The sequence below is a fragment of the Tamandua tetradactyla genome, assembly GCF_023851605.1.
Source record: "Tamandua tetradactyla isolate mTamTet1 chromosome 22 unlocalized genomic scaffold, mTamTet1.pri SUPER_22_unloc_4, whole genome shotgun sequence".
NCBI lineage: Eukaryota > Metazoa > Chordata > Mammalia > Pilosa > Myrmecophagidae > Tamandua > Tamandua tetradactyla.
In genome coordinates this window covers 99,979-125,597 of record NW_027518254.1, presented here as the reverse complement: position 1 = coordinate 125,597, position 25,619 = coordinate 99,979, and the positions used below count along the sequence as shown (strand labels likewise).

General features: G+C 37.4%; 1 long non-coding RNA gene across 1 annotated transcript; it reads right to left on the bottom strand.

Annotated features, from left to right (window-relative positions):
- On the bottom strand, nt 1-25,555 carry LOC143673018 (uncharacterized). The gene is made up of 3 exons (XR_013170144.1): nt 25,422-25,555; nt 22,140-22,216; nt 1-71 (listed from the first exon to the last, which is right to left on the bottom strand). It is a non-coding gene; the product is annotated as an uncharacterized LOC143673018 (long non-coding RNA).
- Nucleotides 25,556-25,619: the final 64 nt, after the last annotated feature.

Sequence of the window (25,619 nt, the reverse complement as noted above, 5' to 3'; positions counted from 1 at the left end):
GTTCCTCAAAGCAAATGCACAAGATGGAAATTTAAGATGAAATTTTACTTGACGGGTGAAGATTTAAAATTCTGCAAAAGAAGAAATAAATGCAGTGAAGAGAGGGGAGGTATATTAGAAGATTTCTGTGCTGGTTTGAAATGATGCACTCCAGAAAAGCCGTGTTCTTTTAATCCACTCTTGTGAGAACAGACCTAGTGTTGGGTGGGATCTCTTACTTTGGTTGATTTTAGGGAGAAATAGCCCAGCCCATTCAAGGTAGGTCTTAATTCTTTAATGGAGTCCCTTAAGAGACCTCATGCAAAAAGAGAGATCAGAGAGAAAATGCCTCTGGAGAAGCCAGAAATTCTCAAAGGAGCTAAAAGAGCCATTTTGACAACCCAAAAAAGTCCAACAGATGCCACCATGTGCCTTTCTATGTGACAGAGGAGCTCAGGATGATATCAGACTTTTTTTCAATGAAGGTATCCTCTTGCTGATGCCTCAGCTTTGACATTTTTTACCATTAGAACTGTAAATTTGTTACCTAATAAGTCCCCTCTGAAAAACCCAGCCCATGTCTAATATATTGCATTCTAGCAGTTTTAGCAAACTGAAGCTACATTGTATACAATATTAATAATATATCATTTTATTGATTAAGGGAAATTAAAATAGGATGCTACCAAAGATATCAAAGGAAAAAAGAAAGTAGGGTTTAAATAATTTAACTATATTTGCATACTCTTCTAGACATCTTTATAAAGGCTGACATTTTGTTTCTGTATCAGTATAAATCATCTGCTATTTCTAGTGAAGACATCTTAGAAAGCAGGAATCCATGGCCTAACTAAAAATAATTTATTTTATGGTGTTTTGGAATGCCATGCAATAATTTGAATTTGATGTAATTGAAGTTTTATTTAATTCAAGTGCCTAGATTTCCTTAGAGGTCAAATGCATATGGAAAGAAGATAAATTTGTGATTAGTATTTATATATTTAATCCTAGAATTTATAGCTAAATAATACATAAATCTGAAAAATAAGTTTGAAAAAATCTTGTTAATTTAGTTGACTCCGTGAACTTCATAATTGTTATTAAAAGCTATACTTGCCTTTTTCATTTTTCTTAGAATTAGCCTATATCTCACAATTTTATTGCAATATTTTAAGTAGAGCTTGTGCAAGGAGGTTTATCTCTTTCTAGGATGAAAATATTGCACTGATCTAATTATAAAAACCTCTTTATTTGATGTGCCTTATGCAGACTGAAAACTGGTGAGTGAATAATCAGAAAGAGTTCAGCCTCATTGTCACCACACCTCAGTTCCCCTTGGGTTTTAGGTGTTCTTATAGACACAATTTGAAACAGTTAAAAATATTTTAATTTTCTAGGTGTATTTGAATAAGTCACTTCCAGATTTTTTTCTTAATGGATACAGAGGAATATTCTCATATAACTGTATCCCAGTTCTTGTAATGTAGGCAACATATATTCAGAGCTATTTATCATTCTCCCTGTCCTTCTACATCAGAAGGCATAGCTAAAATACTAAACAGGAAAACTTCATGACAATAAGGGGAAACACAAAGAAGATTTAATGGCTGGAATAATGAACTGCTCAGTTTTGGAATGAAGCCAAATTTTCACTGATGAAGTATTTAAGCAATGGGACTCATTAAGCTCATCCTCAGATTTGTGCCTCCTGAGTATCCATATAAATTAATCATCTTGGGGTTGATTGGACACTCCCACAAATCAGACATATGATGCAACTGGAGCACTTTGAGAAACTGAGATGCCAAGAAGACAGTGAAATTTTGGGACTGAGTGAATCAGAAAGGCCAAAACACCTATAAGGGAAGTGTCCAAGAAAGAAGGCAAGGGGGAGCCATAAGATGTTGCTGAATTTGTAAAACTAAGGTAGAATGTGGCTCATTGGATATGCAGAACTTCTAACAGTTGATTTAGATAATACTTTTTACCTGGGGTCAGTCAATTATTTAAAGAATATGCCTATATAATTAGGAGTTAATATGTTGAAAAGTTAGAACAGTAATTCCCTACAGAATTCTTCATATGAGCATTTTGTGTGATTTATATTGTTCACTAATTGATTTATATACATGAAAATATATTATTTATATGTAATTCTTGGGGCATAATATTTGGTACATCATGCACAATATTGCTGTCTTTATTATCCTCTATTCACCATTTTGCCCAATCTATGCTAGAAGTTTGCAGAGAAAAGAAAATCTTCAATATGCATTTAACTACATTAATTGCAAACCAAGATTTTTTCAAATAATTTTTATACAATTACATAGAATATCACCCAACAAAGAAAAATGAAAACAGACCATAAAATGACAGTAAATCTGCCTCATTGATATTTTAAGGCTCTTAAAGTAAACAGATAAACTGACAAAAAATAAACATTCATAGATGGGAAGCAAAAATGACTTTTAAATTATGAATGACTTAAGCTTATATGAGGTATAACATGCAAAGCAGATAGAAAAAGATATTTATGAACACAAGGAGAATGAAAGGAAACAATTAATGACAGAATGAAGAAAATTTATCTAAAGAAGAAACCAGATAAAGGCAACAGAAATTTGATATAAAACCCCCAAGTCATAATGTGATCTCTAGTTCCTCAGGAAAGATTGATTCAACATAGTTACCATCAATGGATATTATGTCTGCTCAAGGTAAATACGACAAGAAAGAATTATTAGCTCTGTAGGTTATCCTAACTGAACATTGTTCTGTGAGATGCTCAGGAATCCTAGTATTTTGCTTTATTCAATTTTTTAAAATTTGTTTTATTCAATTCAATTATTATAAAAAATAATATTTGGGACATTTCCTCCATTTGAATTTTCATCAGCAATTTGCTCAAAGTTTATTCTGTGGGAGTCCTTTTTGCAGCAGATGATCTGTTGCATATTACTTGGTGTGGCAGAATTTTGTCATTATCAGAATTGTTTTAAAGTGACACTGCAGAAATCAAGTGATCAGAGAGTCCATATCGATCTAAGAATTAATTCATTCAGGATACATCAAAATCTCAAATATAGCTTAGGTTTATTACTTATAGTGGTATTCAAGTAAAAAACTAAAAGGAAGAATGAAAATAAATTGCCTTTTTTTTTTTTTTTTTTTAAAGAGAGAGGGAGGAAGGGAAGGAAAGACAGAGAAGGAAGGAAGGATGGAAGGAAGGAAGGGAGGAAGAAAGGGAAACATTTTTAAACATTATCTTGTTTTATTATATTTTGTTTGTTTGTTTGTTTTTTACATGGGCTGGGGCCGGGAATCGAACCGGGGTCCTCCGGCACGGCAGGCAAGCACTCTTGCCCGCTGAGCCACCGCGGCCCATAAATTGCCTTTTAATGCACTACAATCAGATATGTGATACTGTACCACTGCATATATACACAAAAACATACCCAACCATACATAGAGATAAACAGATAGAAAGATTAAATAGACAGACAGGTAAATAGATAGATTCTGAAAATAACCTCCATCACAGCATGAAACTAACAAATGTTAAATCATAACCTAAGGTTTTGCATTTACAATTTGGCAGCATATGTTAAATCATGATTTGTGGAAATGAAAGGATGGTATGTTGAAGTGCACATTCTCGGTAAGTATACTACGTCCACCACTGCGGATGGTAATAAGACATTATTAGTGGATATTGTTTTCACTATCTTATGAAAATATCAACCCCTTTTCACTCATTGGAATAATAATAATGATAGTACAATTTCCTATATTTAAAACTTTATAAATGTTCTAAGACAGATGAAGGAATGTATTCTGGTGTGTAAAGAATCCAAAGAAATGAATGAGAATCAATTTAAGCTAATATAAGGGAGGCTTATATCTCTGGATTTATTGAAACAATTTTCAGTGCGAAATATTGCCATAACCACCATTACCATATCAAGTCTAATTTTCATAATGTGGAGTTTCTGAATTATGAGTAGTAAATTTTTAAAATGGAAGCTTGTATATTTATTCTGATAAATATTTCAAGATTTTCACATACATATACATGAGATATATATGCATGTATATGTGTTATGTGATATATATGTATGCATATATATATATATATATATACATGCATATACATGTGTGGGAGCCAAGGGTTAATAGAAAACCTGCAGAATTTATTGGGAGTGACTGGCTTCAGAGTGGCCTTGAGGAGGTCTGCTGAAAACAGTGAGTTTCTGGTTATGAGCCTTATCTGGGGGTATAGGATGTGTACACGAAGTATGGAATGTTCCCTTTTTGCTTCCTGGATATCCAGGAGGGAGGATTCCTAGATAACAGGAAAGCAATGAGAATGATACAAATAAAGCAGGCTTGGTCAGCAAAAGAGCTGTGAGAAAGGATATAAAATAAAGCAGCTGAAGCTCTTCGGGGCTGCAGTCATCTTGTCTGTCTTGTACGTCTTGTGTATCTGTGTGTCTCATTCTGCAGAGTTGCTGAAAGATTGTAACATATATGTATGTATGTATATAACATAAATTTAATTAAAATTAGCTCAACATGCAGGTTGGTGTGATTGTTTCCTAAGGGGAGCACTGTCTTGATAAATTTATACAGAACTTTGAATAAGGCTTTTTATTTCATTGAAATCAGGGTATAAAACTCCAGTGAAACTAAAGGTAAAACTTCTCATGAAATAATTATCAATATATTGCTATTTCAGCTGTTTTTAAGTCATCAATTTTCTTTAGAGAGAATGCCCTAGTGGATACATTATTTACATTTCCAGGCTTTCAAGACATTGTAAATAAAGGATATGATAACTCCTCCACAATGGCAATAGAAAACTTCTTAATGTTAGAAGAAATTGGAAATTACATTCCAATTTGCAATATTGACATTCTTTTGTTTTCCTCATGAAAAACATTTTCTGATTTGTACATCTAGTCACTATCATTGCACACACTAGGTCTCTGGGCATTCTTAGATTATGCTACCTCAATTTTTATCATCTGTTTTTCCTTCTGGTTTCATATGTGCTTCCAGACCTCCTCCCTCTATCATTCTAATTTTCAGCTTCATTCAGTGAACTTAAATTATTGTGCTACAATCAGTGAAAGGAGGGATGCTTAAGTTACACTGGAGAGAGTGAGGACATAACTGGTTTCAGCACCAAATATTAGAACAAATTGGGAGTTTGGTTCAACACTCATAAGCACTCAGTGAGCCGAAGTTGAAAGGGGTTTATTTTAAAGGAGGGAGGGGGAGAGGAAGCGGGAGGGGGAAGAGAAAGGGGGTGAGGAGGAAAGGGTAAAGGAACACTTTCTTCAAAAACCTGAAGAAAATGTTCACCTGCATCATGATGTGTTTCTCCTTTGAGGCTCTGAAGTTTGCCATCCTTGATTGGTCTGGAATTCTACCTTTGGTGATTCATCTATTGCCATTGGCTGGTATTTTTGCTTCCTTCCTTTTGTGCCTGTCCTGCTCTGCTTGCTGATAACTGATGGAGCCATACCATGAGTCCTTCTTTGATGTAGTTTCTTGCCCTTGGCAGCTTTTGGCCAGAGGCATTATGAATTGTGGCAAGGAGGAGGGGAAAGGGAAAGAGTCATGAGTTAGTGCACCATGAGTTTCAGCTGTTGCTGCTGGGTGAGAGGGGTTTGGGGCATGAGTTCTGTCCCCTGTGACCTGTAATTCCTGCCTTTTGCTTATCATAAAATTAAGGAAAGGAAGCAGGGTATCATTTGTCATTCTTAGCAGCAGGAGTTGTACAGGGGAAGTGTTAAGGTGCTTCAGGGAAGGAGGCAGGATTTCTTATGCAACTGTAGTCAGGGACAGCTTCATTCAGCAGTTCTTGTTGTGCAAGTCTTTGATAACCTGATGAGTTCTTTCTGAAAGAACTCGAGTAATATGCTATGAAATGTTTTTTGAGTTAGTGAAGTGTGCAGTGTAAGAATTGATTAACAAGCTTGCAGAGCAAGGGTGCTATGGGAAATAAAATTTAAAAATTGACAAGTGGCCCTATAAGCGGAAAAAAGTAGGGGAGCCATGATGACATCCTGAACAAAGAAGCTTCAGCATTGTGTTCTTATAGCCTGCTAGTCCAGTCCTTTACTTTTTTTGCTGCATCTCAGAGTACTCCATATTTCTTAACACAGAAGCAGCATTCCTTATTGAGGAATAGGCAAAGACCACTTTCTTTGGCTGTTTGTAGATCAAGCCCATGCTTGTTTTGCAGTACTACTGCCATGAGTGAACTAATTTGGTCTTGTACATCTGTCAAAGTGCAGAGAGTTCCTCAGGCTATCTTGGAGCTCTTTTGACAGCAACTATGAGGTAACTATACCACTAATTCCAGGGCTTACCCCTGCTAGGATGCCTAGAGTGGCTAAAAAGGGTAGGAGAATGACATCATATTTTGGTTTTAGGTTAATATTAAGGAGAATGGGGGAGGACTGATTAGTGGGAGATATTGAGACTCTGGGTGAAAGGTAGACCAGGGTATAAATTCCTGTCCAATCAGTAGGTAGACAAAACTTTTATAATTTTTACTAAAACAGACTAATAATCCAACAAAAATTTGTTATTTTAACAGAAATAAAACTAAAATTTAATTTTATATTAATATATTATTTGACATTAAAACTTAAAAGCATTTTTAATAGACCCATCAGATTTTCCCAGTTGACCATAATTTCATTTCCACTAACATTTTATGAGTAACTATAGCCATTTCAATTTGTCTACTTTTTCCTCATTCTGTAACAACCATTTATTTTATCCTAAGATAAAACTATTCATATTTTCCTTTTAATAGAAGCACATCCTTTATATTCTTTGTAGCTATATTCCTAAGCAAGCATCATATACAATGATCATATACAATGATCATTAAACTCAACTTGTCAGAATAATGTTAAATATTTATAATACATTAGAGAATCATTTTTGAAAAGGTAATTTTGCAATTTTTATCAAGAATTTAAGATTGGTATTGGGTGAAGATTGTGGCTAAGAGTAAGTAGCAGGATGGCAGGTGGCATGAGGCTTAGCTTTAAGTGAGGAAAGTGTGAACACCATGTTTAGTTTATCTAGAATGTTTCACTTTTTTTGCATGGGCAGGCAACAGGAGTTGAACCTGGGTCTCCAGCATGGCAGGCAGGAACTCTGCCTGCTGAGCCACCGTGGCCCACCCTAGAATGTTTCATATTAACAAGGGATTGGGTATGTAGGCACTACTAAGAATGAATGGAAAAAGGAATTGTTTTGGAGAGTGCAGGCTATGGGTAGTTTTGTAATGGTTGGCTGCTTTTTCTGTTAATTTCAACTATAGACATGAGGGCAAGGTTTAGAGGTCCTGAAAACTTAGACTGAAAATGTGGCTCCTAAGTTAACTACAAAAGAGATTGGCTTACCTGCCATGAGGATGTTTACCCTGGGCTTGGTTATGGAGATGAAGCCCATGCCCCAGCAATCTTCAGTGGTTAGGCTGAGGAGGTCTGAGACATTAAATCCCATAGGAGGGTCACTTGCCAGGGGTGGCTGCCTATTGTCACAGTGAGAGGCTGAAGGACAGGCAGCTTTCCAGTGTCCTATCTTATGGCAAGGAATGCAAGTCTCCAGAGGTGGCTTGGGATTAGGGCAAAGTTTTGTCCAATGTCCCTCCTGGCTGAAGCAAAACAGGGACCCCAGTTTGGCTAGCTGCCAGGTTTATTCCATCCTACTGGGCTCACATAGATTGTTGCAGTGCATTGGCCAGCAGTAAGCAGAAAGCATTTTCTGGCTCCTGTTTCATTTTCCCTGAAGTGATTTTTTTAGTTTCCCTTTCCTCCTGTTTATTGTTGAAAACCCAGAAAGCAATGCTTGCTCCTGTTTCTGTTTTTCCTGAATTGATTTTTTTTTGGTTTCCCTTCCCTCCTGTCTATTTTTGAAAACCCAGAAAGCAACCCTGATGCATTCATCCTGTGGTGTTTAGGGTTCCTGCTCTAGCTTCTAAAGTTTTTTTTACAAATGTCTGGAGCTGATTGTGTTAAGACACATGTGTGTAGGCAAAGGTGCCGTTCAGGTGAGGCTGAGTCTAGAGCAGTATATTTGAGAACTGAATCTATTAGGCAGCTCATAAAAGCTGCAAGGTTTTCATCCAATTCTTGGGAGAATTCTTAAAGTTTGTTATAACTGAGTGCCTTAAATCCTGCTTTTTCATTCCCTCTAAAAGACACGTGAGGAAGTGGCATAATTTGGGTAAATCAGGGGAGTTGGATTAGTAATTCCACTCAGGGGGTGATGGCTGATTCCAGTCAACCCTGTTAGTAAGTTTGGGGGTCAGTGGCAAAAAGTTGGTCTGTGTGAGCTGTGGCTGCCACCCAAATATGTTTTTTTTTTCTGGAATGGTAGAAGAAGTAAGGATTAGAAACAGATCTTGGTAGGTGAAATTATAGGTTTGAGTTAGATATTTAAATTCACATCCTGCTACTTCCCGAAGAGGAAAAATACCAGTAGATGGAGAAGTGATTGAAGATGAGGAAGTGGAGAATTTAGCACTAGGGGAAGAAGAGGGAGGGAAGGGTAAGGTAACAGAAGAGGTGGGGGATGGGGCTGGTCTCCATGACTGGGTGTGGGGAGGGGAGAAGGGTGATGAGGAAGAGGAGGGGTGGGGAGGAGTGGAGGGTTGGGAAGGGGAAAGGTGGTAGAAGAGAGGCATAAGGTTGAGGGGGTCATAAAAAGGGGGGTGATCAGCTGGGTCGAAGGAGTCAGTGAGAAGTGAAGAAGGGGAAGAGGTGGGAGGCTTTGTTTTATCATTGAGGAGGAGGAGTTGGTAGGTAGTTAGAGAAGAACAAAGTGAGGGTTTAGCACACAGTGTCCAGAAAGCTTGGGCATAGGGTACCTCATCCCACTTTGCAGATCACTGCAAGAAGTTATGAAGGTCAGTAAGAATTTTAGGTCAAAAGTACCATTTTCAGCCCATGATTTTGGTTGTCCAGAGGGTACTGGGGCCAAGCCACAATAGAGTGGTAGAGTAAAATAAAAGTTTCCTTGGTTTGATGTTATATTGCAGATCTAGGTTTTTTAGGTGGCATAAAAGACAGCTCAAGGGAGTGTCCTTAGGGGGAAGATTGTGTTGCCCCCATGGCCACAGAAGAGAGTGGGGAAGCAGGAAAAAACAAGAACCCTCAGTGGGGACACTTTTTGGGGTCACAGTTCAGGGGTATAAACTATGTCTCTGAAAAAGAGAGGTGGGCATCCCCATGTCTGCATGACAGGGAGAGATAGAGAGAGAGTCTACAAATGGGGTCTGGGCATCCCCAGAATCCACCAGGATTAGAAGCAGAGCAATAGCTCATGGATGGTTCTGACTAAGTGCTTAGACATGTGAGAGGAGAGCTCTGACTGCACCACCCTGGACAGGGCAGTGTGTTTCCATAACACTGAACAAAACTCTCCTGAGAGTGGGGCCCAGGACCCAAAATGGAACCTCCAGGCTGTGTACACCTGAGACTGAACTGCCATAGACCCTGCCAAGATATTCCATGAGCATATTCCAGCATGACCCAGTTCCTCAGTTTTACCTTATAGTAGAAGACTGATATTGGGTGCTGGGCTTGGCAAAGTGAAAGGAGGGATGCTTAAGTTACAGTGGAGAGAGTGAGGACATAACTGGTTTTGGCACTCAATGTTAGAACAAATTGGGAGATTCAGTCCAACACTTATAACAACTCAGTGAGCTGAGGGGTTTATTGTAAAGGAGGGAGGGGGAGGCGGGGAAGGGGGAAGAGGGAGTGGGGGAGGGGAAAGGGTACAGGAACACTTTCTTTAAAAGCCTGAAGAAAATGTTCACCTGCATTGTGATGTGTTTCTCTGTTTATTATTTGAAGCTTGCTGCCCTTGATTGGTCCAGAATTCTACCTTTGGCAATTCATCTGATTGCCATTGGCTGGTATTCCTGCTTCCTTCTTTTTGTGCCTGTCCTGACATGTTTGCTCTTTATTGACGGAGCCATAGCATAACTACTTCTTTGATGTAGTTTCTGGCCCTGGGTAGTGTTTGGCAAGAGGTATTATGATTTGTGGCAAGGAGGAGGGGGAAGAGAAAGAGTCATGAGTCAGTGTATCATAGTTTCAACTGCTGCTGCAGGCTGAGAGGGGCTTGGGGCCTGAGTTCTGTCCCCTGTGACCTGTCACTTAACCTTAGAAGCTTCACTTTCATTGTTAATAAAATATATACAAAGATGCTGGAAACAAATAAGAAAGATAATCTATTTATAAATGTAACAATGTGCTTGTCACACAGGGACATGGAATAAAAATCAGTTAACATCACTATTTTAAAATCAGAATTGAATCTTTACTCCAGTAAAGAATACAATACCAGTTTTTGCTCTACTAGACCACTGTGAATTGGGCATTAGGAAGTAAATGAAGTCCAAGGAAATAAAGGAAAATATAAACACCAATTTTTGTAAGGGGAAGTCTATATTTATATGTTATTTACAGTATAATTTTCTCAACCATTGTGATGTTTAACACCTCATTATATATAATTCATATTTGATCATTTTTGTAGACACACGTCTAATTCCACTTCACTCTATTCCTTAACTATTTGCAAAATCTTTCCCATTCACTTCAAGATTATGACCTCATCATATCTTACTCTAGATATTAAAACTGCTGTTTCTCAAATTCATTCACTTCAGTGCCACTGTAGCAGAAATATTATATTGCTTCTCTGTTAATCAAAATATTTCTAAGTACTTTTTTGAATGGATTGAGGTACACTTTCATGATATATTATATTATGTTATGTTATGTTATATTATATTATATTTATTATATTATATTATTATATAGCATATTGTATTATTTGCCTTTGGTATATGGTTCCTATTAATGAGCACAGAGATGAGTTCATACATTTGTAGGTGGAACACTCCCAAATCTGGGTTCCTTACTTGGTGTGGTCAATAAAAGTCATAATGAATGGGGCTGAGGAAGAAAGAAAGGTTTATTTATGCTGGCAGGAGGACAGGGGAGATTTCCCAAATCACCTCCCCCTAGTGATTTTTCAATTGGCTTTTATACAGGTCAGAGACAAAGAGTGATAATCATCTGAGTTAACAGGTAACAGAGATCTGGAGATCTTTAATAGTTTTGTTATCTCAGTTATTTCCTATTCCTTTTAGGATGTGCATCCTTTCTGAAACCTGGGAAAGGTATCACCAAGCCTAGGGAAATAGATGAAGGCTTTTTCATGTCTGGGAGGTCTGGGGCAATAGATGAAGGCATCTATTTCACATTTCATTTATGGGCAGCATCTTGACATGTTCTCTGGTCAAATTACTTTCAAAATGTATTCAGAAGTTATTCCTTCAACTAATATTCATTGAACACCTTCTGCACTCCAGACAGTCATATGAACCCTGGAAACACAGCAGTATATAATATAGTAGTTAGGACTACCTGGCAAAGATATCTAAGCAATGATATATTCTACTAAATAATTTTGGTATCATTGACTATCGATATGTTTCATCTGGGAAAACAGTCCACATGGTAAAAATTCCATTGTTTCCATCTGAATGATTTTCAAATCACTTCACTGAGAATGCTTAGATTTATATGGATATATAATTATTAGGAGGGATTTACCTGCTATCAGGATTTATTATATAAAGTTCTAGTAACTTAAGCTGTATGTATTTAACAGGCTAAGACAGAAAGATCAATAGAACAAAATAGAAAGACCAGAAACAATCCCACTTGTGTATGAAAGCATTTGACAGAGGTAGCTTTATTGGTGAAAGGATGGTCTTAAAAAAAAATTTTCTTTCTGCAATAGAATAATGACATTCCTACCTCACAGCATAGACAAAAAATATATTCTAGATGGTTCGAAGACACAAATATAAAGAGGACATTTTTTAAACACTTAGAATAAAGTGAAGAAAAAATATGTACAACACTGGGGTAGAGAATTCTTATTAAAGACAAAAAGCAGAAACCCAGATGGAAATTACTGATAAAATCTTGTACATTACTATTAAGTATATTTTGTGATAAACACATTATGGAAGTGAAATATAAAGCCATAGATTGGAATAATATATTGAAATAATTTCCAAGAAAATGTCTAGAAATTAATTTAAAAGAAAAACAAAAAAATATGGCAACAAAACTCATACTTTACTGGTAGATGTATAAATTCATACAATCACTTTGGAAATGCTTTTGGCAATGCATAGTAAAATTGCAGGGTGTGGACCTTATGACCCAGAAATTCTCAATTCAAGAAAAGGACATAGAGAATATTTTAGATATACACAAGGAGATGTGCTACAAATTGATTGTTACAGTACAATGAATGTCAAAAAAAGTAGAAACACTCTAACTGGGGTGGATCATATGAAGTTTTATTTTTGTAGTGAAATACCATGTAGAAGCTAACAAGAATCTTCCAGATCCATGTGTACTAACATGGATAAATATCAAAATGTTTGGTGAAAAAGGTAAATTGCATGAGAATAGTTATGGCTAAAAAAAGAACAACAATATGCTTGGAGGGGTACACAGAAAAATCAGGATAGTGTTTATACTTAGCAGAAAGGAAAGAGATTTGGGGAGACAGCATTGACTGAATCTGTAATGTTTTATTTCTTTACAGCAGAGAGAGACTAAGCAAAAATGACAAAATGTTAACATCTGTTAAATTTTTATGTACCTATGATCTCTTATTCTTTAAGTTCAGAATATTTCATAAGAAAATTAATATGAAAAATAAAGCTTACCACAGCATCTGTCATAAAAAATTAGCAAGGACCACTTTGTTTTTGTGGTTTTGCAACTGCAGGTGTAGATTTATTAAGTCAATGAATTAACCATGAGACTGACATATGTCTACTTTTCAAATAAATAAATTAGAAAAATCCTGAGGTTTGTAGAGCATTGGCTTCATTAACGGAAATTATTCATTCTCTCTCTCTCTCTCTCTCTCTCTCTCTCTCTCAATCTCTCTATCCCTCCCTCCCTCTCTCCCTCACTTTCTCCTCTCTCTCTTCTCTCTTACACAGATGCACACACACACATGTACATGCACACACTTTCAGGGCATCCATAAATGCTTTCCCAAAAGAGAAGCAAAGTAGGGCTACTCATGGTATTACCCTGAGACCCCTTGACAACATGAATCTTTGTGACTATAGGGAGGAAAGAAACCCAGGCCAGGTGCTTCCTTTTCAAATATAAAATTGAATTACTTGTACTGAAACCATTATGAGCATATTCACATCATTTCTATTGGAGTTCTTCTCTAAAGAAGTTGTGACATCTACTTTACCAAATCACGATACATGAAAACTTTTGATATCTGTGACTTAAGAAAAATTCTAAAGTGAGAAATAATGTGATAAAACATTTTTATTTTAAGGAGGAATTAGATGAGAAAATATTATCCTACCAAAATTATCTTTTATATGCAATCTTGTAATCTAATGAGTCCTCACAAGGCAACTTTGGATCCAGAATTCCAAAGCCATCAGAACTTAACATTTATAATACAGAGGATTGTGTGATCTCTTAAGGTTGTGTTCCCAAATGAAATATTTATTCCAGTAAGGGCTTGAGGATCCTTTTCAGAAATTTCAAACTTAAACACAATCTTATTAAAGTTATGTTTGCTTCATAAAATATATTTTCTTATATCAACTTTTCCTGAGATTTCAATGCCAACCAATTATGTAGAGAATTTGTTTTTAATAGCAAATATTCTAGCCCTGTTAAGATCAAACCTTCCCACTTTTTACTCAATCTGCTTGTTTCTTTCACCTGGGATGGGCATTTCCTTTCCTTTATTTTCCTTTCTTTTTATTTCCTTCCCTTCCATTCCCTTTCCTCTCTTTCTTTCCTCCTACTTTATTTCTCTCTCACTCTTTCTTTTTTCTTCCTCTCTTTATATTTTTTTAGCCTTCAGAATTTAAGGACATCCCTTTCAAAACCATAGTTGAACAAAGCCTCAGCAACCAACACAACAATGAATATAGTCTTTGCCAAAACAGCTTTGATAAGCCATTAGATTAGTGAATGACTGTAAACATTACTTGTTAAGAACATGAAATTCTGCCTAAGATGTTTCCAACAAAAAAATCACAACTCACTTGAAGAAACAAGAAAGAATATCCAATTTAAAGTGGAAAAATAAATAAACATAAACTGTACTAGAGTAAGCCAAGTCAGTAATATTCCTAGAAAAACAAACTTTGAATCAACTTTTGAATTTGCTTTAATATCTGAAAAGTACTATCAATAAATAAGGAAAATAATTAAAGGAGAAAGTGAGAATGTTAGTAAGAACTAAGAAGTCATGAAAATGAACCAAATAATATTCTGGAGCTTGAATTGAATTAACACTAATAGGGCAGTGCACCGGTGCCTCAGTGGCAGAATTCCTGCCTGCTGTGCTGGAGACCAAGGTTCATTTTCTGGAGCCTTCCCAGGTAAAAAAAATCAACCAAACAAACACTAATAATTAAATATGTGCTGTGGTTCAACAGCAGACTTGAGCAAAGAGAAGGAAATATCAATGAACTTTAAGATGGGAAAATTAAGATTAAATAGTCTGAGGATCAGAAACAAAATAGAATAAAGAGAAGTGAATGGAAGTTAAGCAACCTGTAGAACATCTTCAACAGAATCAATATATGCATTGTGTGAGTCCCAGAAGGAGACAAGAGACAAAAAGAGACAAAAAAAAATCTGAATGAACAGTCATAAGAATTCTGGGGGAAAAAAGGAAGACATGAATATACATGTGATAGTGTGATAGTTAGGTTCAGCTGTCAATTGGCCAGGTGATAATACCCTGTTGTTCTGTTGCTGTAGATTTAAATCATCACTATGTGAAATTCATTTGTGGCTGATTACATCTGCACTCAGCTAAGGGAAGTGCTTAATTAAATATCAACAAGTGATATTTAATTTGATTAGAAGGAGGCTTAAAATAGAGGTCAGATGAGGGCTCAACAGCTCAGCATACCTCATCTCAGCACTCAGAGGAGCTCGGATACAGAGGTGTTGGAGATGCACAATGAAACTGTACCATAGAAAGCAATTTGAACCCATAAATTGGGATGTAAGGCAAGTAGGCTTTGCTGTGTGCCTTCCCATGTGACACAGAAATCCAGTGGAAAGCAAGACATCCTTCTTCCAAAGAACTGTATATTTGTAACTAAGTAAATCCCCTTATTAAGAGCTGATCGATCAATGATCCTGGAAGATGGCGGCTTAGTAAGACGCGCGGATCTTAGTTTCTTCTCCAGGACAGCTACTAGGGGAGTAGAAACGATACAGAAAGCGCCCAAAGCCACAACAGAGATAAAAAAGACAGCACACCCCATCCTGGAACGGCTGGCTGGCTGAGAGAAGCAGCTCGGGTGAGATCGCCGAGGCGCGCGGGTGGCGCTCCCTTCCCCCTTCCCGGGCCGGAGTCACTCCCTTCCCCCTTCCCGGGCCGGCTGGGAGAATTGGAGAGGCGGTCCCCTGAAACCTTGGTGGCAGGCGCCCACACCACGCGCAGCCCCCCGGACCAACTGAGAGAATTGGATCGGAAACCCCCAGGCCGCGGAGAACGGTGACGGGTGGGGGAGGTCCCTTCCAAACCCGTGACTCCTGGGGAACGTGCACTCTCCCGGGCGGGCTGCTGCCGCTGGCACCCTCCCGCCACGCTTGTCGCCCCGGGCCGACTAGGAAATTCGGACGGGCTCTTTCCCGGGCTGCGGCGACCAGCAACCCTTCCTGCATTTGGACCCCGGGCCGGCTCAAGCCGCTTCGGTGAGCGAACCCCCCAGACAGCGAGAGTTTTCCAAAGTTTAAGGTCCCACAGCACCTTTTACTGGTGGGACCCGCAGACAAACGTGTGCCACGAGCGCCACCTACTGAGCAGGATAAGAAAAACAGAACCCAGAGATTTCACAGGAAAATCTTCCAAACTTTTGGATCCAATACCCAGGGAAATCTGTCTAAATGCGCAGACGCCAACAGAAGATAACGGATCATGCTCAAATAATTGAAAATATGGCCCAGTCAAAGGAACAAACCAATAGTTCAAATGAGATACAGGAGCTGAGACAACTAATGCTAAATATACGAACAGAAATGGAAAACCTCTTCAAAACCAAAATCCATAAATTGAGGGAGGACATGAAGAAGACATGGGCTGAACAAAAAGAACAAATAGAAAAACTGAAAAAACAAATCACAGAACTTATGGAAGTGAAGGACAAAGTAGAAAAGATAGAAAAAACAATGGATACCTACAATGATAGATTCAAAGAGACAGAAGATAGAATTAGTGATTTGGAGGATGTAACATCTGAATTCCAAAAACAAACAGAAACTATTGGGAAAAGAATGGAAAAATTTGAACAGGGTATCAGGGAACTCAAGGACAATATGAACCGCACAAATATACGTGTTGTGGGTGTCCCAGAAGGAGAAGAGAAGGGAAAAAGAGGAGAAAAACTAATGGAAGAAATTTTCACTGAAAATTTCCCAACTCTTATGAAAGACCTAAAATTACAGATCCAAGAAGTGCAGCGTACCCCAAAGAGATTAGACCCAAATAGGCATTCTCCAAGACACTTACTAGTTAGAATGTCAGAGATCAAAGAGAAAGAGAGGATCTTGAAAGCAGCAAGAGAAAAACAATCCATCACATTCAAGGGAAACCCAATAAGACTATGTGTAGATTTCTCAGCAGAAACCATGGAGGCTAGAAGACAGTGGGATGATATATTTAAATTACTAAAACAGAAAAACTGCCAACCAAGACTCCTATATCCAGCAAAATTGTCCTTCAAAAATGAGGGAGAAATTAAAACATTCTCAGACAAAAAGTCACTGAGAGAATTTGTGACCAAGAGACCAGCTCTGCAAGAAATACTAAAGGGAGCACTAGAGTCAGATATGAAAAGACAGAAGAGAGAGGTATGGAGAAGAGTGTAGAAAGAAGGAAAATCAGATATGATATATATAATACAAAAGGCAAAATGGCAGAGGAAAATATTATCCAAACAGTAATAACACTAAATGTTAATGGACTGAATTCCCCAATCAAAAGGCATAGATTGGCAGAATGGATTAAAAAACAGGATCCTTCTATATGCTGTCTACAGGAAACACATCTTAGACCCAAAGATAAACATAGGTTGAAAGTGAAAGGTTGGGAAAAGATATTTCATGCAAATAACAACCAGAAAAGAGCAGGAGTGGCTATACTAATATCCAACAAGTTAGACTTCAAATGTAAAACAGTTAAAAGAGACAAAGAAGGACACTATATACTAATAAAAGGAACAATTAAACAAGAAGACATAACAATCATAAATATTTATGCACCGAACCAGAATGCCCCAAAATACGTGAGGAATACACTGCAATCACTGAAAAGGGAAATAGACACAAATACCATAATAGTTGGAGACTTCAATTCCCCACTCTCATCAATGGACAGAACATCTAGACAGAGGATCAATAAAGAAATAGAGAATCTGAATATTACTATAAAGGAGCTAGACTTAACAGACATTTATAGGACATTACATCCCACAACAGCAGGATACACCTTTTTCTCAAGTGCTCATGGATCATTCTCAAAGATAGACCATATGCTGGGTCACAAAGCAAGTCTTAACAAATTTAAAAAGATTGAAATCATACACAACACTTTCTCGGATCATAAAGGAATGAAGTTGGAAATCAATAATAGGCGGAATGCCAGAAAACTCACAAATACCTGGAGGCTCAACAACATACTCTTAAACAACGAGTGGGTCAAAGAAGAAATTGCAAGAGAAATTAGTAAATACCTCGAGGCAAATGAAAATGAAAACACAACATATCAAAACTTATGGGATGCAGCAAAGGCAGTGCTAAGAGGGAAATTTATTGCCCTAAATGCCTATATCAGAAAAGAAGAAAAGGCAAAAATGCAGGAATTAACTGTTCAATTGGAAGAACTGGAGAAAGAACAGCAAACTAACCCCAAAGCAAGCAAAAGGAAAGAAATAACAAAGATCAGAGCAGAAATAAATGAAATTGATATTATGAAAACAGTAGAGAAAATCAATAAGACCAGAAATTGGTTCTATGAGAAAATCAATAAGATTGATGGGCCCTTATCAAGATTGACAAAAAGAAGAAGAGAGAGGATGCAAATAAATAAGATCAGAAATGGAAGAGGAGACATAACTACTGACCTCACAGAAATAAAGGAGGTAATAACAGGATACTATGAACAACTTTACGCTAATAAATACAACAATTTAGATGAAATGGACTGGTTCCTGGAAAGACATGAACAACCAACTTTGACTCAAGAAGACATAGATGACCTCAACAAACCAATCACAAGTAAAGAAATTGAATTAGTCATTCAAAAGCTTCCTAAAAAGAAAAGTCCAGGACCAGATGGCTTCACATGTGAATTCTACCAAACGTTCCAGAAAGAATTAGTACCAATTCTCCTCAAACTCTTCAAAAAAATCGAAGTGGAGGGAAAACTGCCTAATTCATTCTATGAAGCCAACATCACCCTCATACCAAAACCAGGCAAAGATATTACAAAAAAAGAAAACTACAGACCAATCTCTCTAATGAATACAGATGCAAAAATCCTCAATAAAATTCTAGCAAATCGTATCCAACAACACATTAAAAGAATTATACATCATGACCAAGTAGGATTCATCCCAGGTATGCAAGGATGGTTCAACATAAGAAAATCAATTAATGTAATACACCATATCAACAAATCAAAGCAGAAAAATCACATGATCATCTCAATTGATGCAGAGAAGGCATTCGACAAGATTCAACATCCTTTCCTGTTGAAAACACTTCAAAAGATAGGAATACAAGGGAACTTCCTTAAAATGATAGAGGGAATATATGAAAAACCCACAGCTAATATCATCCTCAATGGGGAAAAATTGAAAACTTTCCCCCTAAGATCAGGAACAAGACAAGGATGTCCACTATCACCACTATTATTCAACATTGTGTTGGAGGTTCTAGCCAGAGCAATTAGACAAGAAAAAGAAATACAAGGCATCAAAATTGGAAAGGAAGAAGTAAAACTATCACTGTTTGCAGACGATATGATACTATACGTTGAAAACCCAGAAAAATCCACAACAAAACTACTAGAGCTAATAAATGAGTACAGCAAAGTATCAGGTTACAAGATCAACATTCAAAAATCTGTAGCATTTCTATACACTAGTAATGAACAAGCTGAGGGGGAAATCAAGAATCGAATCCCATTTACAATTGCAACTAAAAGAATAAAATACCTAGGAATAAATTTAACCAAAGAGACAAAAAACCTATATAAAGAAAACTACAAAAAACTGCTAAAAGAAATCACAGAAGACCTAAATAGATGGAAGGGCATACCGTGTTCATGGATTAGAAGACTAAATATAGTTAAGATGTCAATCCTACCTAAATTGATTTACAGATTCAATGCAATACCAATCAAAATCCCAACAACTTATTTTTCAGAAATAGAAAAACCAATAAGCAAATTTATCTGGAAGGGCAGGGTGCCCCGAATTGCTAAAAGCATCTTGAGGAAAAGAAACGAAGCTGGAGGTCTCACACTGCCTGACTTTAAGGCATATTATGAAGCCACAGTGGTCAAAACAGCATGGTATTGGCATAAAGATAGATATATCGACCAATGGAATCGAATAGAGTGCTCAGATATAGACCCTCTCATCTATGGACATTTGATCTTTGATAAGGCAGTCAAGCCAACTCACCTGGGACAGAGCAGTCTCTTCAATAAATGGTGCCTAGAGAACTGGATATCCATATGCAAAAGAATGAAAGAAGACCCATCTCTCACACCCTATACAAAAGTTAACTCAAAATGGATCAAAGATCTAAACATTAGGTCTAAGACCATAAAACAGTTAGAGGAAAATGTTGGGAGATATCTTATGGATCTTACAACTGGAGGCAGTTTTATGGACCTTAAACCTAAAGCAAGAGCACTGAAGAAGGAAATAAATAAACGGGAACTCCTCAAAATTAAACACTTTTGTGCATCAAAGAACTTCATCAAGAAAGTAGAAAGACAGCCTTCACAATGGGAGGCAATATTTGGAAATGATATATCAGATAAAGGTCTAGTATCCAGAATTTATAAAGAGATTGTTCATCTCAACAACAAAAAGACAGCCAACCCAATTACAAAATGGGAAAAAGACTTGAACAGACACCTATCAGAAGAGGAAATACAAATGGCCAAAAGGCACATGAAGAGATGCTCAATGTCCCTGGCCATTAGAGAAATGCAAATCAAAACCACAATGAGATATCATCTCACACCCACCAGAATGGCCATTATCAACAAAACAGAAAATGACAAGTGCTGGAGAGGATGCGGAGAAAGAGGCACACTTATCCACTGTTGGTGGGAATGTCAAAGGGTGCAACCACTGTGGAAGGCAGTTTGGTGGTTCCTCAAAAAGCTGAATATAGAATTGCCATACGACCCAGCAATACCATTGCTAGGTATCTACTCAAAGGACTTAAGGGCAAAGACACAAACGGACATTTGCACACCAATGTTTATAGCAGCGTTATTTACAATTGCAAAGAGATGGAAACAGCCGAAATCTCCATCAACAGAAGAGTGGCTAAACAAACTGTGGTATATACATACGATGGAATACTATGCAACTTTAAGACAGGATAAACTTATGAAGCATGTAATAACATGGATGGACCTAGAGAACATTGTGCTGAGTGAGTCTAGCCAAAAACTAAAGGACAAATACTGTATGGTCCCACTGATGTGAACAGACATTCGAGAATAAATTTGGAATATGTCCTTGATAACAGAGTCCAGCAGGAGGTAGAAACAGGGTAAGATAATGGCCAATTGGAGTTGAAGGGATACAGACAGTGTAACAGGACTAGATACAAAAACTCAAAAATGGACAGCACAATAATACCTAATTGTAAAGTAATCATGTTAAAACACTGAATGAAGCTGCATCCGAGCTATAGGTTTTTGTTTTGTTTTGTTTTGATTTTACTATTGTTACTTTTATTTTTTTCTCTATATTAACATTCTATATCTTTTTCGGTTATGTTGCTAGTTCTTCTAAACCGATGCATATGTACTAAGAAATGATGATCATGCATCTATGTGATGATGTTAAGAATTAATGATTGCATATGTAGAATGTATGATCTCTAAATGTTGGGCTAATTTCTTTTTTTCCGTTAATTAAAAAAAAAAAAAGAGAAGGGATAATTGGAGCTGAAGGGATACAGACTGTACAACGGGACTGGATATAAAAACTCAGAAATGGACAGCACAATACTACCCAATTGTAATGCAATTATGTTAAAACACTGAATGAAGCTGCATGTGAGGTATAGGTTTTTTGTTTTTGTTTTGTTTTTTTTTCTTTCTATTATTGTTTTAATTCTTATTCTGTTGTCTTTTTATTTCTTTTTCTAAATTGATGCAAATGTACTAAGAAATGATGAATATGCAACTATGTGATGTTATTAAGAATTACTGATTGTACATGTAGATTGGAAGGATTTCTAACTGTTTTGTTAATTCTTTTTTTAATTAATAAAAAAAGGGAAAAAAATAATAAATTAAAAAAAAAAAAAAAAAAAAAAGCTGATCAATCTCTCACGTGTGGCATTCTGGCAGCCTTCCCAAACTAAAACTTCACAAATCCAAGAGGCTCCATAAAACCCAAATAATATGCACTCAAAAGAGAGCTAGACTGAATTAAATTATAAGCAAATTTCCCAAAGCAAAAACAAGGAAAGATTCCTAAAATGACAAAGGGAAAGTAGCTTATCACCTTCAAATAATCTTATAAAATTAACATGATTTCATATCAGAAACCATGTGTGGTAGTCAGGTTCAGGCATCAACTTGTCCAGGTGAAGATGCCCACTTCTGTTGCTGTGGATATGAGCCAATGGTATGTGAACCTCATCTGCTGCTCATTACATCTGCACTTGGTTAGGAGGCATGCCTGCTGCAATGAATGACATTTGGCTGGTGCTTAAATGAGAGAGCACAATGCAGCACAGCCCAAGCAACTCAGCATACCTTACCTCAGCACTCACAGCTCAGTCCAGGCCCTTGGAGAAGAAAGACATCACCCCGGGGAAAGTTGTTGGAAACCAGAGACCTAGAGAGAAGGCCAACAAAGATCACCCTGTGCCTTCCAATGTAAGAAAGAACCTCAGTTAAAAGTTAGCTGCCTTTCCTCTGAAGAACTAATGAAATAAATCCCCTTTTATTAAAAGCCAATCCATCTCTGGTGTGTTGCATTGCAGCAACTAGCAAACTAGAAAAGATTTGGTACTGGAGAGTGGGGTGTTGCTGCAGTTTGCAAATACCAGATTATTTGGAACAGTTTTTTTGATGGCTAAGGCAAAGATTTTGGAGGACCTGTGAAGAGAATGATGGAGAAGTCCTGGAGTGCTTGAAGAGACTGTCGGTTTAAATGGAACCACTGCCAATCTGGACAAAGGGGGGCACAAAAGGGACAAATTGGGGTGTGCAGAGTGAGAACCATGGAAGCTTGAATCTGAAGCCAAGAAACCTCAGCCAGGAGAGTGGACCCACACATATACATGAAGAGGGTGAGTTTGCCCTGAGGGCAGAGGATGTCTCCCATATCATTGCAGTAGATAAGCTGTGCCACCTCAGGCCTTTGAGAGGGTACAGCTCGCTCCATGGGAACTGGGGAGGGCCTGACTGCCACCACATGGAGAGGCTGAGCATGTGTCCCAGAAATGGCAGAGAACCCAGGTGTGGCCCCAATGCCTGGAGAGAGTGGAGCTGAGAAAAACGTAGTCTCCTCAGTGTTCGCTGAGGTTGATCTGGAAAGAGACGGGCCACTACATAGGCCCTTGGAAAGGGTGGGACTGCCACTTTCTAAAGCTGAAGGATAAAAGACTTTCATACTTTGAAATCCAGTGGTGTTTGCCCTGCAGAGTTTCCTTCCAATTTCTCCCTATGGATCCTGTGACCGTCCCTCCTTTGCATATTGGCTTCAGATAACTTGTTTTGAGATTCATAAGTCCACAGCCAGAGACTTAAGTCCCGAAGAGAATTTGTACACTTTAATATCATTTAAGATGATGCAAACAGCTGTCAAGTTGACAGGGGTCAATATGTGGTAGTTAGGTTCGGGTGTCAACTTGGCCAGGTGAAGGTGCCTAGTTCTGTTGCTGTGGACATGAGCCAATGGTACATGAACCTCATCTGTTGCTCATTACATCTGCAGTCGGCTAGGAGGCATGCCTGCTGCAGTGAATGCTGTTTGATTTAATTGGCTGGTGCTTAAAAGAGAGAGTGCAATGTAGCACAACCCAAGCAGCTCAGCATACCTCATCTCAGCATTCGCAGCTCAGTCCAGGCCTTTGGAGATGAAGAAAGACATCACCCTGGGAAAGTTGTTGAAACCCAGAGTCCTGGAGAGAGAGTCAGCAGAGATCACCCTATGCCTTCCTATGTAAGAAAGAACCTCAATTGAAAGTTAGTTGCCTTTCCTCTGAAGAACTAACTAAATACATCCCCTTTTATTAAAAGCCAATCCATCTCTGATGTGTTGCATTCCAGCAGGTAGCAAACTAGAACACCATGGATGTGGGATGGCAGTGGAAAGACATTAAATTTATGAAAGAAAAATTATCAACTAAAATTTTATATTTGGCAAAGTTACATTTTAATTTCTAAAGCAAAGTTAAGAAGTACTCAGGGCAGGCTATGGTGGCTCAGTGGCAAGAACGTTTGCCTGCCATACCAGAGGACCCAGGTTCGATTTTTGGTGCCTGCCCATGTAAAACAAACAAACAAACAAAAAACTGTTCTGATGAACAGATAAATAAAATGTGGTATGCATGCATAATGGACTATCATTAATCTATATAAAAAAAGTACTCAGATAAACAAAAACTGAGAGAATTCAATTTTAGTAAATCTGCCATGTAAGAAATGCTAAGTCTTTCAATTTGAAAAGAACAATTGGATGATAACTCAAAGGAGAATGAAGAAATAGAGATTATTTTTTTAAAAGATACTTTCAGGATAAATACAAAAGCCAGTACAATTGCAATTTTTATTCCCTACATGATTTAAAAGACAAATGTACAAATACTTGTATATCCATGTTATGATAAATGTAATGAATAAAGTCATTTGTGAAAACAGTAACATAAATGAGTTGATGGCGGTATACAAACAGAGATTTTATGCTATTGAACTTAATCTGGTATTCAAATAATTATATGTGCAGGATAGGATTTTAGTTGAAGTCTTATAGTAACAACTAAGAATAAATCATAAAATGCAAAAGGAATGCAAACATAATCAAAATCAAGCACTAAACTATACACAAAAAAAGACAGTGGTGGAGGAAATACAGTGTAAGAACGTTAAAACACATAGAGAAATACAACACAAATTAGCAGAAGTAAGAACTTTCAGCTCTTTCTATATTTCTTTAAAATATATCAGTTATTTTAAATGTTAGTTGATTAAACTATCCATCAAAAGGCAGAGATTTGCATAAAAGATGAAAAATCATATTATGTACCATCTTTGAGAGAGCTGGTTTAGAACTTCAGACAAATTAGATATAAATTGAAAGGATGAAAAATATTCCATATCAATAGTTAACATAAGGGAGCTTTTTAACAAAAGTAAGGCATGTGTACTTATGAACATAAGGTAACACAACAGTGGAAATCAGGATTCTCAGTGCATCCAGGGTGCTATATGTATATCAGCTTTATTTCCCATTAATAAAAACAAATATAATTGTAGATCATTTTAAATAAACTTTTGACTTTTAATTCTGATTTTGAAAGCAATGTGTTTCTATACACTTCATTATCAATTTTGCTATGATTACCATCTTTGTAGAAAAAGGAACAGGTCTACAATTCCTTTAAATTTTAAAGTATGCCTAAGAATAAAGTTGGCAGAATTAACAAATCAAATATATTATTCCTAAATTGGAAATATCGTAAACAAATAATATTTTAGCATAAGTGTGTGAGTGAGAAAGAACTGGCTGTTGTGTTTCTGGAAATGGGATATTCTGTATGTTATTTGTGGGCCTCTTGGATACATAATATTTCAGCATAAGTTAGTCCCAAATACTTCATGACATACATGTAAGCTAAGAAAGTACTTTGGTTTTGAGAGGCTTGAATAAAAACAAAAAATGCAGTCCAAGGAGAGCACACACAATGCTTTCAATCTGAGGACACAGTCTTAGACTGTATCGCTTCTAAAAATATTTCACCGAGGAGGGGGGCTAAGTGCAAGGAACTGCCCTGGCAGGTTTATAAACATAAAAATTGCAAGCGGTCTTTTCCTACCTGCTACCACAAAGGGAGGGTTGACCCTGGTTGTTCCAGGAGAAGAGGCATCTATCTCCTAATCCTGCAGAAACCACACAGCCCCTTCCCACGACTCCATTTCCTGCCCATCCCACACGTCCGTCCCAGAACCTAGTTCCAGCAGGGCCTGACGCTGTACGCATGCGCACGCCCTCCTGGAAGGGGGGGGGAGGCGGG